Source organism: Sminthopsis crassicaudata, chromosome X (assembly GCF_048593235.1).
Source record: "Sminthopsis crassicaudata isolate SCR6 chromosome X, ASM4859323v1, whole genome shotgun sequence".
Classification (NCBI taxonomy): Eukaryota; Metazoa; Chordata; class Mammalia; order Dasyuromorphia; family Dasyuridae; genus Sminthopsis; species Sminthopsis crassicaudata.
This window is the reverse complement of record NC_133623.1, coordinates 16,859,475-16,873,099: the sequence shown is the minus strand read 5'-3', so window position 1 is coordinate 16,873,099 and position 13,625 is coordinate 16,859,475. Positions and strand designations below refer to the sequence as shown.

Below are 13,625 nucleotides of genomic sequence, written 5' to 3'. Positions count from 1 at the left end.
TTATAAGGATAAAAGTAAGGATGGACCTATAACTTCATCAGCACAAAAAGGTCTTGAATGAGGACATTCCCCCTTCCTATGCACAGAGCCAACTTCTTAGGAAGTATCAAATTTATGGTATTCAGCCAAAGCAGATCTTAGGAGAAATTTTATATCTCTAGATGCTTAATTGCATAAAATACAAAAAGAGAAGATCAATGAATTGGGCTTGCAACTAAAATGCTAGGAAAAGAACAAATTAAAAACCCCCAATTAAATACCAAAGCTGAAATTCTGAAAATAAAAGGGGAGATTAATAAAATTGAAAGTAAGAAAACTACTGAATTAATAAACAAAACTTAAGAGGTGGTTTTATAGAAACAACAACAAAATAGATATCCATTTAGTTAATTTGATTAGAACAAGAAAAGAAGAAAATCAAATTGTTGCTATCAAAAATGAAAAGGAAGAACTTTTCACCAATGAAAAGGAAATTAGAACAATAATTAGGAGCTATTTTGCTCAACTACATGTCAATAAATCTGATAATCTAAGTGAATGGAGGAATGCTTACAAAAATATAGACTGCTCAGATTAACAAAAGTGAAATAAATTACTGAAATAGTCCTATTTTAAAAAAAGAAATTGAACAACCTATTAATCAACTCCCTTAGAAAAAATCTCCAGGGCCAGATGGATTTACATGTGAATTCTACCAAACATTTAAAGAATGATCAATTTCAGTACTATGCAAACTATTTGAAAAAATAGGGAAAGAAGCAGTCCTACCAAATTCCCTTTATGACACAGATTTGGTGCTGATACCTAAACCGGATAGAGTGAAAACAGAGAAAGAAAATTATAGACCAATTTCCCTAATAAATATTGATGCAAAAATCTTAAATAAGATATAAGCAAAGAGATTAGAGCAAGTCATCTTCAGGATAGCACACTATGACCAATTAGGATTTATACCAAGAATGCAGGGCTGGTTCAATATTAGGAAAACTATAAGCATAGTTGACTATATCAATAACTAAAATAACAAAAATCATATGCTCATCTCAATAGATGCAGACAAAATTAGAAGGGAAGCAATAAAGTGGAAAAAAATTTACACTAAAGGGTTCTGATAAAGACCTCATTTCTAAAATATACAGAGAATTGACTTTAATTTATAAGAAATCAAGCCATTCTCCAATTGATAAATGGTCAAAGGATATGAACAGACAATTTTCAGATGAAGAAATTGAAACCATTTCTAGTCATATGAAAAGTTGCTCTAAATCACTATTGATCAGAGAAATGCAAATTGAGACAACTCTGAGATACAACTACACACCTGTCAGATTGGCTAAGATGACAAGAAAAGATAATGACGATTGTTGGAGGGGATGTGAGAAAACTGGGACACTGATGCATTGTTGATGGAGTTGTGACCTGATGCAAACATTCTGAAGAGTAATTTGGAACTATGTCCAAAGGGCTATCAAACTGTGCAAACCCTTTGATCCAGCAGTATTACTACTGGCAAAAATGTATGTGGCAGCCTTTTTTGTAGTGGCAAGAAACTGGAAGCTGAGAGGTTGCCTATCTGTTGGGGAAGGGCTGAATTAATCATGGTATATGAATGTCACAGGATATTATTGTTCTATAAGAAACGATCAGCAGGATGATTTTAGAGACGCCTGGAGAGACTTAAATAAACTGATACTGAGTGAAGTGAGCAGAACCAGGAGATCACTGTACACGGCAACAGCAAGACTATACAATGATCAATTCTGATGGAGGTGGCTCTTTTCAACAATGAGATGATTCAGAACAGTTCCAATAATCTTGTGATGAAGAGAGCCATATGTACCCAAAGCAAGGACTATGGGGACCGAGTATGGATCACAACAAAGCATTTTCACTCTTTTTGTTTGTTAGCCTTTTGTTTTCTTTCTCATTTTTTTAAATTTTTTGATCTGATTTTTCTTATGTATAACTATGTATAGAAGAATTGCACATGTTTAACATATATTGGATTACTTGCTATGTAGGGAAGGGTGTGGGGGGAAGGGCGGAGGAAATTTGGAACACAAGGTTTTGCAAAAGTCAATGTTGAAAAATTATCCATACTTATGTTTTGAATATAAAAAGTTTTAATAAAAAAATGTTTCCTGGAACACCGACACTACTTGTCAAGGTTCAGTGAAACAGTATAGAGGTACTTCTTGAACCTAGTTTCTCCTGACACTTGACAACCTCACAGTCACTGTCACATTATCTCTATTACTAATATTTTCTTATTGATAAAAATAATGCCTAACATGTACCTAGCACATTAAAGTTCAGAAGATACTTTACACAAACTAACTTCAAACCTCATAATAACTTCATTAAGTAGGTAATATAGGCATTGTATACACCTCTTACAGATTAGGAAAGTAAGAGTAAGAAATTTTAAATAACTTGCCAAATATACCAGAGACAAGATTTAAATTCAGATCTAACTTATGTCAGTTCCAATATTCCATCAGTCTCCCATAATTATCTTCATATCTTGGCTGGAATTACCAGGGGTCCAGTCTTTAACCTCATCTACTCACCTGTGCAGCCTTGTAGTTTTCCTCTCTATTTCCCCAATATGTAGGAATATCCACCAAATGAATATGTCTTTACAATATTTACTTCATATGAACTTTTCTAAAACAAAACTATTCTAATAAAGGAATATCCACACAAGCATAGTCATGAGGACAGCAAATAAAACGTATAAACATGAGAATAACATTCATCTTCCAACAGCAAATACATGGACAATCCAGCCTAATTACTTAGGTTTATCAATTTTATAGACCTCATCCTAGATTTTTCTCAAACAATATTTGAATCAAGGGGTGCTAAATACATCCTAATAAGATAATTCTATGCACTCACCCAGATCATCTACTTAAAACATTGCATATTCAGGAGAATATAAAACTCTCTGTCTATTCAGTGATGACAAAAGCATAATATTCATGGAAGCAAATAAACATTATTAATACCAATAAGCACTAAGAAGAGCTTCCATAAAATTCAGAATCTGTGTAATTTACAGGAAGTTTTGAGTTACAGGTTATAAAGTACAGTCTGATAGAAAGAAAGTGTAATGACCTGGGAGTGAATTTCCTCATCACTAAATTGAAAAAAATATTTGATCCTTTCAAAGTTCTTGAAGGATCATTAAAATATTCCATTTGGAATGTCTTCACCAAAAATAAATTAAATCACCTAGAACCGCAGAAAGTTAGAATTGGAAGGATAATAGGACCACATATTTGGGGAAAGAAGGAACCCTAGAAGTCTTCTTGTCCAGTTCTTTTATTTTCAGATGAAGAAACTGAGACTTATAGCATTAAATGATTTATCCAATAAATGGTTTATTACACAGGTAATAAGTTGCAGAGCTGGGACACAAATTCAGATCCTGGGATTGCAAAGATAACACAGTTGAACTTCACTCATTTTACAAATGAAAGAACAGATTTCCAAAATGAGGAAATGACTTGCCCGAGGTTATACTGTTAGTAAATAATAATAAGTAGCATTTTGTTTTGCTTTCAATGTTATAGCATTTTTCCATACTAATAGTGAAATGGCTGTGGGATGAGGTTTTACAAATAGCTGAGGAGAGAAGGAAAATGGAAAGATAAGGAGAAAGGGAAAGCTATAACCAACTGAATGCAGAATTCCAGAAAAAAACTAGGTTAGAAAGATAGAAAGATTTTCTTAAATGAACAAATGCAAAGTAATAAGAGAAAACAATGGAATGGGGAAGACAAGAAATTGTTTCAAGAAATTTAGAGATATCAAAAGGAATGTTTCATGCAAAAACGATATAAGAAAAAATGGTAGAGCCTTAAGAGAAGCACAAGATTAAGAAGTGTCAAGAATACACAAAAGAATTATACAAGAAAGATCTTAATATCACCAATAAATATGATGGAGTGGTTACGGAACCAGAGCCAGACATTCTGGAGAATGAAGTCAAGTGGGCCTTAGGAAGCATTGCTAACAATAAGGTTTGTAGAGGTGATAGAATTCCAGTCATGTTATTTTAAGCTCTAAATGATACTATTATTCAATATGCCATCAAATCTGGAAAACTCAGCAGGGGCCACTGATAGGAAAAGATCAGTTTATGTCCCAATCCTACAGAAGAAAAATGTCAAAAAAAATTCAAATCACCAAACTATTATACTCATTTCATATTCAAGGAAGGATATGCTTGAGATTCTGCAAACGAGGCTTTAGCAATACATGAACCTAGAATTACCAAAAAAAAAAAAGGGGGGGGCAGGCTGATTAGAAAGCAAATTGTCAATATTCTCTGAATTATGGAGAAAGCAAGAGAAATACAAGAACAACAACAACAATGACTACGACATCTACTTCTGCTTCAATGACTGCACTTAAGTCTTTGACCATGGGGATCACAACAAAATGTGACAAGTCCTAAAAGAGAATGGAGTACCACATCATCTTGCTTGATTCCTGAGGTGCATCTATGCAGGCCAAGAAACAACAATTAAAACCAAACATGGAAAAATTGGTTTAAGATTGGAAAAGGAGTATGACAAGGCTGTATATTATCATCTATTGCCTATGCTAGACTAGAAGGTTCCTTTCCACTCCTAATTCTATGGATTAATCCTTATACTAGCTTCTGAAAATCACATTGGTGAGGTCAATTTTATAGAAACAAAATTTCTCAATGTGTTTTTGGTGGTGAGTAAACATATTTTTGCATAATAGTGGCATGATTACCAATGTCATGACTATATTCCTCTTTCCATACATCAACAATAAGGACATTTTTTTGGTGGATTGACAGTTTTTCCAAGGATTCTGTAAAGGTTATGCAAATCCGATGAGATTAATCCCAAATCTTTACCCTTTAATCTGGTTTAATGGAAAAGCAAGTTGCACAAAGCCACCCTCAGTTGAGTCATAGTGGTGAATCTGGACCCTGAGACAGTGGCAGGAAGCTATTGCTGAAAATCTTTTATGCCAAGAATTTTGGGAAGCATCTCAGTCCAACATCTAGTAGTTTTGTAGCTAACTGATTATTCTTCTTTCTCTGACTCTGTTGAGTACTGCCCACACCCTCAAAATTCAACACTCTCTAATGTCCATGTCCTGAAACAAAGTTCCAACTGTTTTACTCCAGTTACTTCTCTATCTTTGCCACATGTTCCAAATTCAATGGAAAATAAATATTTTTAAACAATTATTAATTTTCCAGAGCTGAGAGAAGTTTCAGTATACTTTAGAAATTGGAATGTCTTTTGATCATTCATATTTCAGATGATAGAGGAGTAAACTCATTTAAATTCTCTACTTCAAATAGGCACAAGGGCCTATCTGAAATAGCTATTTTATCTATTAAGATGATCAATTAAGTAGCACAAATTAAAAGGGTGACTATGGCCTTTAGCCTCCAAATGTGATTAAAAGTCAATTCATTGTTCCAAATAATACCTGCTATAAAGTAGGTTATGCCATGAAAATTGAGTCTACACTCCTTGGTGCTATAAAACGTGTTATGACTAGATAGAATAGCAGCAGAATGTTATATTTGTGTTTGAATCTGTCTTTCTCAGACTGCTGTACTGTAGTTATAAATTTCCCAAGTGATGACAGCTTAAACTAAGACATTAATTCAAGGAAAATCTCATGGTTTAGACAGTTCTCTTCTTCACACATCACAGAAATCCTACAAGTTAGTGGTGAAAGCCCCAAATTAAATAAGATATACTTATACCAGCAGAGCTTTAAAAATGGGGGGGGGGGCAAAGGAAATTCAAAGATCAAGTATAGAAATTTGTTAAGTTAAAATGCATAGTGGAAATGAAGGTGGCATTTACAAATTGTTTTAAATAAAAATGGGCAGGCTCCCAAATCTAAGGGTGAATTTTTCCCACTCAATATGCTATTTGATTTTTACAACACCAATAGTAGGTCTTGAGACACCTCTTCTCATTGAGGACTCAAGGCTATTTGTAATCTTTCAAAAGTTATCATCAGACTCCAAGTTAAACAGAGACAAATACTGATAGCTAGGAAATGACTTACCCCACACCATAAAAGTCTACTTCTTTTTGTTAAATATCCATGGGCCAGATTTTTCTTGTTTAGCAAGATAACTGTATAAACATGTATACATATATTTAACATATACTTTAACTTATGTAACATGTATTGGTCAACCTGCCATCTGGGGGAGGAGATGGAGGGAAGGAGGGGAAAAGTTGGAACAAAAGGTTTTGCAAGAGTCAGTGTTGAAAGATTACCCATGCATATGTTCTGTCAATAAAAAGCTATAATAACAATAATAATAATAATAATAATAATAATAATAATAATAATAATATCCATTGGCTAGCTTCTCAATTTTCTCAAACAACTGGTGGCTTTATGGGTCTATATGAGACCAAGATATTCCAATGATTGTCTAGTGTGGTTCTTGTCCCAATCTTTCTATAAGTACACCACTCAACTTTTTTTTTCTTTTGATATTTTAAGGATATCAATGGACTATATAGACTGTCCACTAATTATCCCTGGGTTTTGAGATGTTACCAGTCCATCTTCTTTTTCACACATACATTTCTTTGCTAATATGTTTTATTTCACTTCTCCCTCATAATTTCTACTTAGTGTACCCAGCCACTGTGCACCTGTCTGTTCCCTTCTAGATTTCAATTCCTAGGAAACTGGACTCATGGGCAGATAACAACTGGTAAAAATTGAAACTTAAAAAAAAAAACCTTGTGAATCTCATTGACTGAATCCTGGCTCTGAATCTCCTGAAGTCCCCAGCCAGCACAAAGGTGGAAGCTCAAGAGTAGGCTTGTGGGTTTCTTCTTATATAAACTCTCTTAAAGGTGTGAACTCCTTTGAAGGTGTGAACTAAGTACATAAGCATTAGCACCTTGTTTCAAGTTCTGGACCACAACAAAGTAGTATCATGATTGCTCTGAGATGATTGAAAATTACTCCTGTTGAGAGCAGTATGGAATCCAGGTCCAAATCCTGTGTCTAAACCGTACTTGTTGGGTGACCATAAGCAAGTCACTCAATCTTGCTATGGCCCTATGCAAATTTCTAACATTATAAATCAGAGTTGCCTTACCCGTATCATTTAGGGTTTCTAAACACTGGAAGTTCTCTACAGTGATACATTCATAGACTTGGACAAAAACAGAAACAAAAAAAAATGAATTAGCAAAAAGTTTAAAATGAATGTAGCTTGGGGAATTAAGGTCTTGTTGGAAAATGATCAAAATTATTTTATTAAGAAATTTGTCACTGGGGGCCATATTGGGCAGATTGGTTTCAGTGAAATGACAAGTAATGATAAGTGTAGATGGCAGGGGATTTCTAGAAGATAGGTCTTTGGCACAAAACATGTAAGGAGAGTGCCTAACGAATGCAAAAGGGAGGGGAGTTCGGTTTGGCCCAGGCTGATCCAAATTGTTATCATGTCATCACTTCTTTTCTGGCCTCTCTCTCACATCCATATCTATCCACCACCATTCCCTTGCCCCAGCCTATCACTGTCTACACCTAGCTTGGCACTCTGACCAATGAAAGCTACTGACAGAGTGCGGAAACTCAGAGTTTTGAAAATAGAAACCTGCCTATAAAGAATGCCCACTTTGACTTGGTATCAGTAAGAAAGAAAAGTTCCATAATAATCCTTTACTCTGACAGATTTCAGAATGGTGTTATCCAAGGGGAAGAAAAAGATTTTGAAAGCCCAGATCCACACTCAAGAGAAAAGAATATCATCTCTGCAGTACCTACCCAAAGAGTTTCCTGATCTTTAATGCTTTTTCCTTTTGAAAAAATGCAATTTTATGATTTCCTTATAAACAGATCTACATAATTATACCGTAATCAGCTTATACAATGATACAAAGCTACAATTTTAGAATCCATTATGTCATGTGACATTGTTTGGAACGTTCCAGATTCCCTTAGAGGGTTGTAATATGGAAAAGTGTTTGGGGGTTCAGAACCCCCAGTACAGTAAGTCTTTCCCTCCATGCAGATAAGTAACCCTTCTGTAACTTTGAGCTTTTAAGAGGTGGGCAGTGGAAGATTAACTGACCTAGGGGCAGTAAATGAAGCCATGTCTTCCTAAGTCAAAGGCACTCTGCCTACTCTACTATGATACTTTTTCAAAAAGTTACCAGATATTATCATTCCCTTGGCACATCACCAGAAGAGGAGAGAGCCATATATTTGCTATTGAGAAAACAAACCACTAAGGCACAGGATTGATATGTTTCATTACAAGGAAAGATATCCCATGGACCTGAAAATCTTATGGCAATCTTACTGAATTCTCTCCTCTTCTTTCTGTGGCCTCTACAATTGACCCTATGACTTTACTTGGTCTGAAATCTTCAGCTGCAATTTGTTTTGTAAATAGTCTTCCTAGTCTTGTATAGACCTAAGGACTTCTGACTCAAAGTATAGTGTATTATGGAGAGCAATATTTTTTTAGCACGTATTGTAAATTTTCACATCCAGAGTTTTATGTCAATAGTTTCTAGTAAACCAAGGAATGAATTTAAAAGCATATTTAGGTGAAGAGACCCTAGCTGAAGCTGAAAATGTTTGTTCAGAAAATGATTATATTCAGGTAAGCACAATGCAACAAATCAGGAAGATTGATGAAAACCCAAACCCCACATTTTTCTCCGGTATCTCAGGGCAATCTCTAGCTCTCCCTTGCTGAGTGCTGTTAATACTAACAAGCCAGTCACATAAACTGGAATCTAGTTCTTGCTAGCATGGTCACATACAGTTTGTGGTCAAAAGAAACATTTCTGAAGGAGGCTTTACTGGACAGAGTAGTGGATGTGGCATCAAATCCCACTCACTAGCTATGGGACCCTGGGCCAGTCATTTAATTTCTGGGTGCCTCAGTTTCTGCATCTGTCCAGTCATATTTAATGGCTTCTCCTGTCACTCACAACTCTAAATCTATAATGTTATGAAAAACAGGCCTTAAAATATTTGGGCAGACCTGGATTATTTCCTTCAATGTTGCTCCCTAGGGTCCCATATCACAGTTTGCCTGTAAAGGAAGTGGAACAGTAGTGATACATGTTCTTTTGTTTGATCTCTGCCTCTCTCTTGGACTTGGAATTCAGGGAACAGCTCTTCATCGAGCTTAAAGAGAATGTAGGGAGGGAAGAATAATATACAATAAGGCTATAAAGATACATTAGAAGCAGACCGTGGAGGGCCTAATTGCTAGGGTGAAGTGGCAATAAGGGGCAAGGGGAGAGCTATTGGCAGACTTGTATTTTAAATATCAATAATACTATGCCTATAGCATCCCCACACTCCTAGGTTAAGTAAAGCATCAAGCTAGGAATTAAAGCTAAATCTGGTATAACCTCCTGTGTTAACTTCCTCCTATTCTGATCCCACCCAAAGTTCACAAAAATCACTATTTTAATACTATACTCTAGAATGCTGCTGGAAGGTGAACTCAGACTCAGGGTCTATGGCTTGCTGACTCTTCCCTTGCTTTAAAAAAAAAAAAACCACAGGAGAATATTTGCCTTGCTCTAGTCTTACAACACCTCTCATTCTGCTTAGTCTCTCAAATATCGAAGAGAGCAGAGCAACCATCAAATTGGAGAGTTCTTTCATGACCCTGGGATGCAATTTGTCTGAGCCCAGAGTAACCTGAATACTTTATGAATGAATTAAAAAGCAATTATTCAACACATCCTTGGTATTAAGCACTGCAGATTGTGAAAATGGAATGGTGAATGACCTTACTAATCACCTTGATTGCTTCATATCCCTTACTATAGGGAGGAGACCAGACTGAGCCAGGAATCAAAACCAGCCCCACAAGAGAGGAAACTGAACAATCCTGAAGCTGAGAATATGGGAAGCTCCTTGGAGTACTATCTCAGCTAGGCCAGATAACTAACTCAGATTGATTCATGCCAACTGTCATTTCTAAAAAACAACCCAGCCCAGGGATAACCCCAGGGGACCACTGTGGGTTTACTTCCTCTCCCCCCCCCCCCATTTACTTGACTTGTCTGGGTATATTGTTCAGCCGGGGTCTTTTTGGTCTTTCTTTTTAGTCTTTCTGACCATATGCTGCTTGAGCCCAGCCCTAGCTCAATTCTAGCTGTGCTCCCATGTATACATATCCACCTACTTAGAAGGAACAAACCCTTTGGTACAATCTAACTTTATTTGTCTTTCTTAGCCCCAACTCTGAGGGAAAACGTTTACAAGATATAAATAGAGAAGCAAAATAAGGTATTGATATTTTAATTGGTAGAGATGGCACATGTAGGAGAATAGAAGCCAGGGAAAGGAGTTTTTGGTGTAGCAAAAGTAGTAAATGTGAGATTTTTTTAGTTGATATTGCAAGGCCTACCCAAGATCCTTTACCCTAAACATTTTTCAACATAGTACTGCCAAGTCCTATTCCCAAGCAGGCTAAAAGTGCCTATCTTCTGTAATTGTATAAAGTGCCTTGCTGGTACATCCTCAGCTCTCAAACAATATTTTCTACAGGTAGTCTGTAGCTCTTTCATTGAGATCACTTATGTTTAGTACATGTGCCATACATGTGTACAGACTATGAGTTTCCTCTATGGGCAAGAACTGGTACACCTGACCTATGCTCCATGTATCATGGATGATCTCTGCCTATGTAACCGATGCCACTGAAGCCCATTAAATTTTACAAAAGTCATGTGCATTTGGCAAGTTACACTAATTATCATTTTGTTTAAATATGGCCAGAGATGGCACTCATTGCCTATGACTAGTGTATAAACTGGATGACCACTAAAAACAGAAACCAAATTGCAAGCTGTTGGGGTAAAACGAAGCCAACCCTTACTTGGGTTATTAATGAGAGTAGTCATTTCTATAACTTCATAATAACACTTAAACCCAACAAAGGGGACCCAATGAGCCAGAGAAGCTGCCCTGGATATTTCAGTGACCAATAATCACTCATTCATTCCATCAACCAGTCGACAAAAATTGTGTAAGTACCTTTATACAATGTGCCAGGCACTGTTTTGCTACTGGAGAATACAAAGATGAAAAAGAGCCCTCAAGGAATTTATGCTATATTCTCTTAGGGAAGAATCACTGCTGAGCTTTCATTAGTTGAAGGAATTTTGCCAAGGATCCATGATTTTGTTACTAAGAGGAAATTCCCTCTACCAACTCAGAGAGCAGCCTGTGTATGACTTAACATATCTAGCGTGTTAGTCGTCAGAAATGCATAATGGGTAAATGACTTACTTGTCCACAGCCATGATGCTAAAGAGCGTAATGTCATATCTGAAACTGGGTGTTCCTGGTACTCCATTCACTACGTACCCGGGCCCAAAGAGTTTCAACTCAAGTCACAGTATAATGAAACTTACTAATCCTGTGTCAAAATTCAGCTTTTAATGTCAATTCTTCTATCCTGAATTATCTTTCTTGCAATCAAATATTGCAGTGCAACTGAAATCCCAGTTTTTGAAGAGAACCCAGGGTCCTTAAAGTCAATGGTAACAATCCTGGGAAGTTTCCAGGGCCCACAAGAGCTTTTTCATTGTTTTAAGTTTCTTTATTCCTTCTTGATGTGGGAAATTAAAAAAAAGACCTTCAGCTAATAGGGCCTTGCTGTTAGGTCTTAGGTGTTGCTACAATTCCGTGACTAAGTCCTCTCAGTGATCTGCTTTACATCGAAGAGCCAGCATCACTGATGGCTTTTTACTAGGGGAAAATAGAGTAATTAGAATGTACATTTCTTTTCCTAATTAAAGGGAGGAATTTACTTTAGGAGACTTGGGATTTTCTGCATGGCTGTACATTTTCAGTCTATATTCTCACTGTTTGGGTTCCTGTACACTGCAATTAGACTCATACATAAATTAACAAGGCAATGTAAAGAATTAAATTTATTTTCCAAGTGTGAAAGCATTCATTGTTATGGTATTGTGTAGTTCTAATTCCTGTTCCCTCCAACCTACCACCCAAGGAAAAAAAAATGAAGGGGAATTGAGTATGGAAGAATCTTTCCCTCGGCAGCTTGTATGGAATTGACATAAAGCATTCTAAAAATGATTTATGCCTACTCAGAAGTCAAAGGGCAAATACCAAAAAGAAGACAAGGGAAGACATGAAACTCTGGATCATTAGTGTTCATTTCCATATTTTAAGTGATTTTTGGTTTGTTTTTGGTTTTGCTCTATGGTGCCATGATTACAAATTCTTCTTCCTTGGGGACAAAATATCTGGTTGGGGAGAAATGTTGATGGGGAAGAGAATTTCAGCACAAATGGATTAATGACAAGAAATATACTGTCTTGGGGAGGAGAGAAGGACAACAGAACAGGGGCCTTGCACTTCCTCTGCTACTTTCACCCCTGAAGAGACCCCCAGGATGATGGGAAACTGCTATTCCAGAGGAAGATAAATGCTGAAAGACGGAGTGAGGCAGACCAAATAAAGGACAAACTTCATGGGCTTGTGGTTGCTGGAAAGAGGACTGTGCCTTTGGGTAGCTTCATCTTTTAACTAGTTATTCCAGCTAACTAGGTGTTTAATTTCACTTGTTTGTGTCAATTGAAGGAGAAGAACCTAGTTGAGCACTAGTTGAGTTGTCAGCACTCTGGGGCAAATCTGTGGAATGAAATCTCAGTGATCTACCAGGTTCTAGCTGAAGATGGTCACAGGGGAGCTATTACAGTTTTGTGGTGTCATGAACTCTGATGTAACTTGGGCTCTCTGACCATGCTCAGTTCTAACATGAGCCCAGCTACATCCCCTACCACGTGGGAAGGGGGAGCTTCCTTTCTTTAGTTGTCTATGTCTTTACACCTGGTGGAGCTGAGGTTTCCTGCTTTGGCATGGCAACTTCAGAGCCAGTCTGGGAGACAGGGTGGTGCAACAGCCAGCTGAGCATGAACACTGGGAAACCAAGATGCCCAACACTTGAACTTTCTGTCTCATGAAGATCACCTCTAAAACATGAAACTGAGAAGGACAAATAACACAGAAAAGAAGTAAACACTCCCAGGTCCATTTCTGGGAACTGGGGTAAAAGGGAAATAAGTCAGAGGACAGTCTTTCCCCTTTGACTAGTTTAGTCTAGTCAGTCTGAAAGGAGGCTATTCCCACCCAGGTGGTAGAGGATGTAGCAGAGCTGCATCTTAGAACTGGACCTATTCACAGAGCCTAGTTTGCACACAAGAGCAAATATCAATCCAAGTGTTCTTCACAAAACTGTTATAGAATTCCCAAATGACATCTTGGACTTCACTGGCCAGGGATTCCAGGAAAAGGAAATTCTAGAATTCTCTAGTCCAAAGGTCTTAATCCAAAATGGAATACAAGGTCAATGAGCCTCTTCTCTCCCAGGACAAAGGAGGGCGCAGAGAACTGAAGCAATTGTTTTAATTGCCAGTAAAGGGCCTGATGGCAAGGGTCAAAGGAGCATAGCCTGGTAGGAAATAGTGGCATAGTTGTCTTGAATACTCTCCTTACATGTAGGTTCAGGAAGGAACTCTTCAACCCAACTATTCTCTAATCAGGAGAGACCCTACAGTAGAGGGTACTGA

General features: G+C 37.0%; 1 pseudogene; it reads right to left on the bottom strand.

The window, feature by feature from the left end:
• LOC141548997 (density-regulated protein pseudogene) overlaps positions 1-11,330 on the bottom strand; it is a 31,896-nt pseudogene extending 20,566 nt beyond the window's left edge.
• Between the last annotated feature and the right edge of the window lie 2,295 nt (positions 11,331-13,625).